The sequence below is a fragment of the Alligator sinensis genome, unplaced genomic scaffold (genome assembly GCF_000455745.1).
Source record: "Alligator sinensis unplaced genomic scaffold, ASM45574v1 scaffold1086_3, whole genome shotgun sequence".
Taxonomy (NCBI): Eukaryota; Metazoa; Chordata; order Crocodylia; family Alligatoridae; genus Alligator; species Alligator sinensis.
In genome coordinates, this window is record NW_005841975.1 from 1,418,186 (window position 1) to 1,426,397 (window position 8,212).

At 46.2% G+C, this 8,212-nt stretch overlaps 1 long non-coding RNA gene across 1 annotated transcript in view; it reads right to left on the reverse strand.

The window, feature by feature from the left end:
• LOC112549842 overlaps window positions 1-8,212 on the reverse strand; it is a 46,633-nt gene that overhangs the window by 31,869 nt on the left and 6,552 nt on the right. Inside the window, exon 2 of the long non-coding RNA XR_003093394.1 lies at window positions 6,455-6,513. This is a non-coding gene — a long non-coding RNA (uncharacterized LOC112549842). The remainder of the gene's footprint in view (window positions 1-6,454; window positions 6,514-8,212) is intronic.

The following is an 8,212-nucleotide window of genomic DNA, read 5'->3' on the forward strand; positions in this document are numbered from 1 at the left end:
GAAAGAGAGAGAGAGGGGAAAAAAAAGGGAGGCAGGGGTAGGCCAGATGTGGAGAGTGCTTTGTGGCAGTGAGGCCTTGTCAGTACTATATCAGGAGTAACACTGAAGCTATGCTTGGCAAAATTATTTTTAAAAAGTTTAAAAGCACAGACCTAGGTCCTGGCCCGATGCTCCAGCTGACCATGCAAATGTAAGTCCCTGAGGATTCCCCAGTGTTGTGGGGTGGGGTGAAGAGAAGTGTAGTGGTAAAGTAGCTCCTGTCTCAATCTGCACTTCAGGTGCCTTGGCCAAGATACAAGGGGGAGCATCCCTATACCCTGGTGATCCCTGACTCCCTATAGACTATGGGTAGCTGGGCATACTGTCAACTACAGCAGCCCCAAGGCTGCTCTCATCCACATCAGTGATCAAACACAGACAGCCACAATACTGGAGGAGTCTAAATGTGGCTCAGAGTCACATTTTGTGCTCTCTCTGGTATCACGTTCTAAATGCAGCTGGGTCTGACAGTCTGACCCATTGTCTGTAAACCATTTTAAACATTGGTTAGACCAGCCCCCTCTTGCCAGGCAAATTATTGTTAATAAGCATATTACCCTAATCTACTTTAAAATCTGATTGCAAATTGATTTGCACTTCAATTATAGCCTAGCTTAACTGGGGCTTTTATGCTAGTCTGATCAGAGGCTTCCCAAAGAACCATAGAACCATAGGGTGATGTTACACGCTACACTGAGACCATACTAAATCTGTGAAAGTTTGAATGTGCTGTGAACAGTGGCACATTAAAGGTTAATATTGTTTTGTGCCTCCATAGCTCTGACTTGCTGTGAGGGCTAGTGAGCAGAGGCATGACTAGGAGCCAGGACACCTCAGCTCTATCCCGGCTCTGGGTGGGGATGGGCATAGGGAGTGGTGCATCCTGGGATGCTGGAGGACGGCAAATTGCTCGTTTTGTTTCCATGGAACAGACTGAAGTTACCGTAACATGAGCTAGGGAACATGGCCCAGAGTTAACTTGAAGTGACTTAACTTTTTGATGCTCAGAGGGCACTTTGCACAAGTTAACAATGCTCATGTTTTAAGTGCCCTTAGTACATTCTAAGTTTAATGTGTAACTTCCCCCATAGAAAGGTAGGGCTAGAAAGGATCACCAGAGGTCACCTAGTCTAACCCCCTGCCCAAGACAGGATCATCCTTATCCAAACCAGCCACACAAGTCCTTGCCTAGCTTGTTCCTAAAACTACACAATGCCTTGCGATTGAAGCAAGGTTAATATTGCCCCAAGACACCAAAAGCACCCTAATCTTCCACAAAGTAATACCATTATCTTCACCAAAGACAGGCTGACTTTACATTGGTGTAGCTTGAATCAGAATATAGCCTTTAGGGCTAAGAACAGACATTACACATAAACCGGTTTAAGTGAATAGAAACTTGTTTAACCCTGTAACAGAACGGATGTTCACTGCACATAAACCAGTTTGAAAATGACTGAAACCAGACTGAAATAAACCTGGTCGAATGTAGTATCAGACTTAACTGATTTGGGTCAAAATGGTTTATGCAATGTCTATCCCAAACCTTTTGCTGGTCTAAGCTAAACCAGATGCCGCCAGCATCCAGGCATGCTCTCTGGCCTGGGCAGGTCTCTCTGCTGGTGCCTCCCCTCTGCTCCCTGGCTGGAGCTCCAGCAGAGATTCACATGCACAGCAGGGTCTGCTGGCTTCCCTGTGCCCCCCTCCCCGCCCCCACCACCACTCACTATTTAAACAGAGATCCCTTCCTCCCCTCTCCCACAACACCGACTGTAGCCAGCATGTGGTATGCTAGCTAATGCCGTATAATACAGATAGGACAATGTCCACTTAGGTCTTTTTGGAGGTAATCAACAGCTCAGATGATAATGTCCCTACATTCCTTCCTTTGGAAATGGCAGACAAATTTATTTGGGTAAATCTGATTAACAGTTATTACACCAACTAAACAGTTGCAAAAAAAATACTTAGCAAGCTTTTGGGTTTCTGAGGAAACATCTGCAGTTGGTGTGTGTTCTTCTTGGATGGAATGAATAGTAAAGAGGCCAAGAGGCTGGTATGCATTTTCCTTTGGAAAAAGCTGTTTAAGAAGAGCTTGTAATTAGTGAGGCTTTCTTTTCTGTTGGAGTTTTAAATGCTGATAACAGAACTGACAAATGGTCTGTTATTAAGGGCGGGGGTGGGGAGGGCTTCCTAATCAAAGTGTTCTGCCAGGGCCTGGCATGCCCCCCTCAGCTCAGTCCTGTTCAAGGGAGGGGAGGGCTGCTGTAGCACCCCCCGGCTTCTAGCCTGAGCCACTGCAGGCATTTGCCTGCATTTCTGGGATGTCCGTCTGGTTACAAAACTGATTTAGCCTAGCCAGGTTAGACTAACCTGCAAAGATTGAATCAATTCAGGCTCAGGTTTTTGAATGTCTGTCCCTAGCCTACAACACAGCATTGCCACCAAAGGATAGATGGGGATGTCCTCTTGAGGTGTTTAAAATTTAGACTAGGCAAAATAGTAATTAGGGTGGCATGTTTAAAAGGCTTGGTGTTTACCCTTCTGGGAGCTGTACCAAATTTTTCAATAGGAAAAATATCTGTTCCAAAGCTTTGATAAATGCCCCATAAAAATGCTATATAGAAAAGAATCATTTTTTGGAGGAAGAAAGGACCATATCTAACACAAATTTTTCTTCTCAAACACGGACGATCCTGTGCATGCCCTGACAAGTAGCACCTGGTGGGTCTTGGGAAAGGCTTGGGAGTGGGAGACTTTCTGTTGAGTGTGGATCCATTCCAGTAGCTTTCTGCGAGGTGTGTGATCAGATCCATACTCCTGGCAGTGGTTTTGAAGCTGCCCTGCACTTTCAGATCCACTTAAAATGTTAGCAGTGGCAGCCCACAGTAATAGTATCAAAAGTAGCTACGCAGAGAAGGCATTTTCTATCCTGACAGTCAGGAGGAGGGAAAGATATGGAAGGTGTTGGCACCAGATTCACAACCCAGCCCCAATACCTTTGTCCCGGACGAGCACAACCCTCAGATCGACCACAACTCCTGCCGGTTGATAATAGGCAAGTTTATTGATACACAGTGATAGGGAATAAAAGCAATGCAGGCAAAGCAAGTACAGCATACATTACCCAAATGCCCTAGTCCCAGAATATACACAAGATGAGCAGTCCATCCAGCTGGTACGTAAACGCCACCTTGACGTCCTTTGCTTGAGTGTCCAACATCAGCAGCTTTGGAGGTTAGGGGCTGATGCCAACTGCTTTCCTCTCCTCTGTTTTGAAAACTCTTTCTTTTGTATTCTTTCTTTTCCTGGTGACTTCTGATGACTCTTGTTCCGTGGCTGTTGCTGGTTGGTCACAGTGACATGTCTCGTGTTGTCAGACAAAACCCTATTTTCACAACCCGTTGCTTTCCTGCCTGGGCTAGATACCCTGTCTGCTTCTGAAGGCTGGAAAACCTGTGTGAATTTGAAACCCGAGCTCTTTAAAAATCAATTAACCCTTGCTGCTATAACCATTATTCTAATGCATATATATATTGCTTATAAGCCAATTTGCAAACTAAACCTTTAAATACCATTTCCAAGCCAACAGAAGGCTGAAAGATAATCACATAGTTCTGATTTAGATGCTCTGCTGCTGCCTTAAATGTCATATGAGTGATATGGACTCCCTCCTCACTTCTGCCCAATTGGTATCTCGCCCTAAAGAAACCTTTTGTGACTTATTCTACCTGGACCCTTATGTAGGGTCCTGTTCAGCTGTCCCAAGGGCTGGCTTTTTTCCAGCAATATTGAGTGTTTTCTCAGTAATCTAGACAATGACACAGAGTCTTTTGTGATGACACCAAGATTGGCAAGGTAACCAATAATACCGAGGAGATGGTACTGTTACCCTGAATCCCCTGATCATAGGGCAGCAGACTGTATTTTAACAGGATGAATGCAAGGTGATGAAACTGGGCAAAAAGATGCAGATTATGTGTGCAAAATGGGAGATCGTCTTGAAGTGCAGTGATTTAGGGAAGGCTTCATGGGATTTTGTATGGAAAAATTAAATAGTTACTGGAACTGAGACAGGAACCCAGGTTTCTCACCTAATAGGTGCCTTTCCTAACCCCTAAACTATCCAGGCTTCTTCACTTGCTCTCTCCCTCACCCCATAATATTGAATTATTTCATGGAAACTGAGCAGATTGCACAGGGGATGAGAGAGACCCTCCTAAAGTATCTGGTAGCATTATGGTTAGAGCACTTTTCTGGGAGATGATGGGGCCAAGTCCTCTCAGGTGAGGGCAGAATTGGAACCCGGGTCTTCCATGGCACATGTGAGCACTCCAGCCACTAAGCTAAAAGGAGACAGAAGCCTGCTCCTCCTCCGAATTGAATGGTGTGTGAAGCACTGTGCTCTCGTAACATCAGGCAGATTGGACAAGATCGCCAGAGAATGGCTACTAAAGTGAACCACGATGAAGTTTGTCCATGAGGTAGGTACTGAACTGCTTGGCATTGTCAAGACACCAGAATTTAGATAACTAGAGAAACTGATGGGTGCAAACTAAGGTGCTACTATGATTAGTTGACTGCTGAGAAAGGAGCAGGTTTCGACCTGGAAGGGTGTGGGCAGTGGGGTCCCGCAGGGCTCGGCCCTTGGACCGATACTCTTTAATGTCTTCATCAGTGACTTGGACGAGGGAGTGAAATGTATTCTGTCCAAGTTCGCAGATGACACAAAGCTATGGGGAGATGTGGACACGCCGGAGGGCAGGGAACAGCTGCAAGCAGACCTGGACAGGTTAGACAAGTGGGCAGAAAACAACAGAATGCAGTTCAACAAGGAGAAATGCAAAGGGCTGCACCTAGGGAGGAAAAATGTCCAGCACACCTACAGCCTAGGGAATGACCTGCTGGGTGGCATGTAAGTGGAAAGGGATCTTGGAGTCCTAGTGGACTCCAAGATGAACATGAGTCGGCAGTGTGACGAAGCCATCAGAAAAGCTAACGGCACTTTATCGTGCATCAGCAGATGCATGACGAATAGATCCAAGGAGGTGATACTTCCCCTCTATCGGGCGCTGGTCAGACCGCAGTTGGAGTACTGCGTGCAATTCTGGGCGCCGCAATTCAAGAGGGATGCGGATAACTTGGAGAGGGTCCAGAGAAGGGCCACTCGTATGGTTAAGGGCCTGCAGACCAAGCCCTACGAGGAGAGACTAGAGAAACTGGACCTTTTCAGCCTCCGCAAGAGAAGGTTGAGAGGCAACCTTGTGGCTGCCTATAAGTTCATCATGAGGGCCCAGAAGGGAATTGGTGAGTATTTATTCACCAAGGCGCCCCCAGGGGTTACAAGAAATAATGACCACAAGCTAGCAGAGAGCAGATTTAGATTGGACATCAGGAAGAACTTCTTCTCAGTTAGAGTGGCCAGGGTCTGGAACGGGCTCCCAAGGGAGGTGGTGCTCTCCCCTACCCTGGGGGTCTTCAAGAGGAGGTTAGATAAGCATCTAGCTGGGGTTATCTAGACCCAGCAATCTTTCCTGCATATGCAGGGGGTCGGACTCGAACATCTATTGAGGTCCCTTCCGACCCTAACGTCTATGAATCTATGAGGATTGAACACTTCCTACCAGCTAGTGTTGGAAACTTAGCATGCTGGCTTGTGTGGGATACTGTTATAAGACAAGTAAATCTCCACATGTGCTGTATAGAAGCCTAGGCTCCTGTGTCTATGAATTTCACCCAGCATCGTGGCACCTAAAATTTAGGTGGATCAATGCTGACCCTTGCAATACCAAAGTGTTTTTTGTGCATCTAGCCCCCAGTGTTGACACTTCAAAAGAGGGGTACAAAAATCATTCAGTGACTGGAAAACAAGCTTTTGGATATGAACCTTAAGGAGATCAATCTATCCATCTTATCAAAGGAAAGGTTGAGAGGTGATGTGATGGCTATGTATAGATACTGACACATGGGCAGGTTATCTGATACTGGGAGGCTTTTCATTCTTGCTGATGAGAGCTGGAATTTGAAGTTTGAGAAATTCAACCCTGAAATAAAATGCAGTTTCGTAGCAGTGGGGGGTGGATTGAACACTGGAAGAGCTTACCAGATTGTTGGATTAACTATTGCTTAGAGTTGTTAAAATGAGATTAAAGATCTTTCTAAAAATATGCTTTCATCCACCTTCTGGGAGAAATTCTACAGCCTGCATATCCAGGGGGTTGAGCTTAGAGGGCTGTTGGGATCCCATCTGGCCCTAGAAGTCATGAATTCATCTCTTCATTTTCTTCTTTCATGGGCAATGGGGAGGACGGGAAACTCTGCACTGCCTTTGCCATGTTAATAACCCTTGCAGTATTCCATTAAGACAGCGACTATAATCAGATCTGAAGCTTCAGGTCTTCTGCTAGTTACCTACCTGCAAAAGTCAGAAAGGGTGTTTTTCCTCCATGCACAATTGACCAGGTTTAGTCCGTCCTGTAAGGTAGTACAAACAATCATCTTTCCTAGTGCTGGTTACTGTGCCCTGCATTATGCTTAGGGTCAATCTTATTGCCCGATTTGGATTGGAAAGACATTTTCTCCTAGGACAGCTTAGCTCATCTTCCTCCACAGTATGCACTATGGATCACCTGTTAGTAAAATCCAAACACACATTACCTAATCAGCTCCCTCGAGATCATCTTTTATATCGTAGGTTCAATAAAGCTGTTGTCATGCTTGGCTTCTCATGTACATCATGAGATGTACATGAACATCAAATACCTAAGCATGTGAAGCAGTTAGGCTGTTGAGATCTTAGACCTGTATTTAAGGTCATGCCAGGGAATTTCCCTCTACTGATCCAAAGCATATGATCCCCCGCTTCTCTATCTACAGTATCTTGTGCATACACAGGAGAGGCAAATAGTAGGCAGCTGGGATGCAGACAAGGCTGAGTTAAATTGGTGTAATTTATACCAATTTTGTGCACAGATATGTAACCCTAGCCATGATGCTACCTATGGCCATGTCTGAATTCAGGGTCCTGGGGTGTCAAATAGCCTTGGTCAATGTCCCAGCCTCTAAGGCTGGGGCCACCTCTCCATGAAGTGCCTCCTTGTGGTTTCCCGACACACTGGAGTACATACAGTCTAGCTATTTACACAGTTAATTATTTACAAAACAGTCAACATATGAACGAGGCTAATAGCAGAACAGGATATCACTAATTTAATTGGCAATGAACTAAAACACTCTGTACAAATTGAATCAAAGACACCCTCAGTACAACTCCCCAGCTTAAACCTTGAGACTCCAGTGAATTTTAGCAGAAGCACACAGAGTTAACACAAACATCAGCACTCCTTCACACTGGCAGCACAATACCCATGGCAGGTACTGCTGCTTTGGGAAGTCCTGTTCTCTGCTAGAGCCTCATGGGGAAGAGCAGCTCTCCTCTGCTCCAGCTGTCTGTGGTATCTGCAAAGAAACACACACTGTCCCCTTTCCCCAGAAGCACCTTTCTCCAATCCTCAGACATGGTCCCTTGAGCTGATAACTGAAACAACCCTGGGTTTATCACCCACCTGGCCCCAGGATGGCTCTCAGTTAACTCTTCCCAGAGCCTTCCCAGATCAACACCAACATCGATACGGTATCCCACCCCATACTGGTGAACAGGCCTTTCATACGGTATCCCACCCCATACACAGTCCGGTGGGTGGCGAATTGGCTGGAGGGTCGCACCCAGAGAGTCATGGTGGATGGGTTGGCTTCGACCTGGAAGGGTGTGGGCAGTGGGGTCCCGCAGGGCTCGGTCCTTGGACCGATACTCTTTAATGTCTTCATCAGCGACTTGGACGAGGGAGTGAAATGTACTCTGTCCAAGTTTGCAGATGACACAAAGCTATGGGGAGAAGTGGATACGCCGGAGGGCAGGGAACAGCTGCAAGCAGACCTGGACAGGTTGGACAAGTGGGCAGAAAACAACAGAATGCAATTCAACAAGGAGAAATGCAAAGTGCTGCACCTAGGGAGGAAAAATGTCCAGCACACCTACAGCCTAGGAAATGACCTGCTGGGTGACACGGAAGTGGAAAGGGATCTTGGAGTCCTAGCAGAGACACCAAGATGAACATGAGTTGGCAGTGTGACGAAGCCATCAAAAAAGCCAATGGCACTTTATCGTGCATCA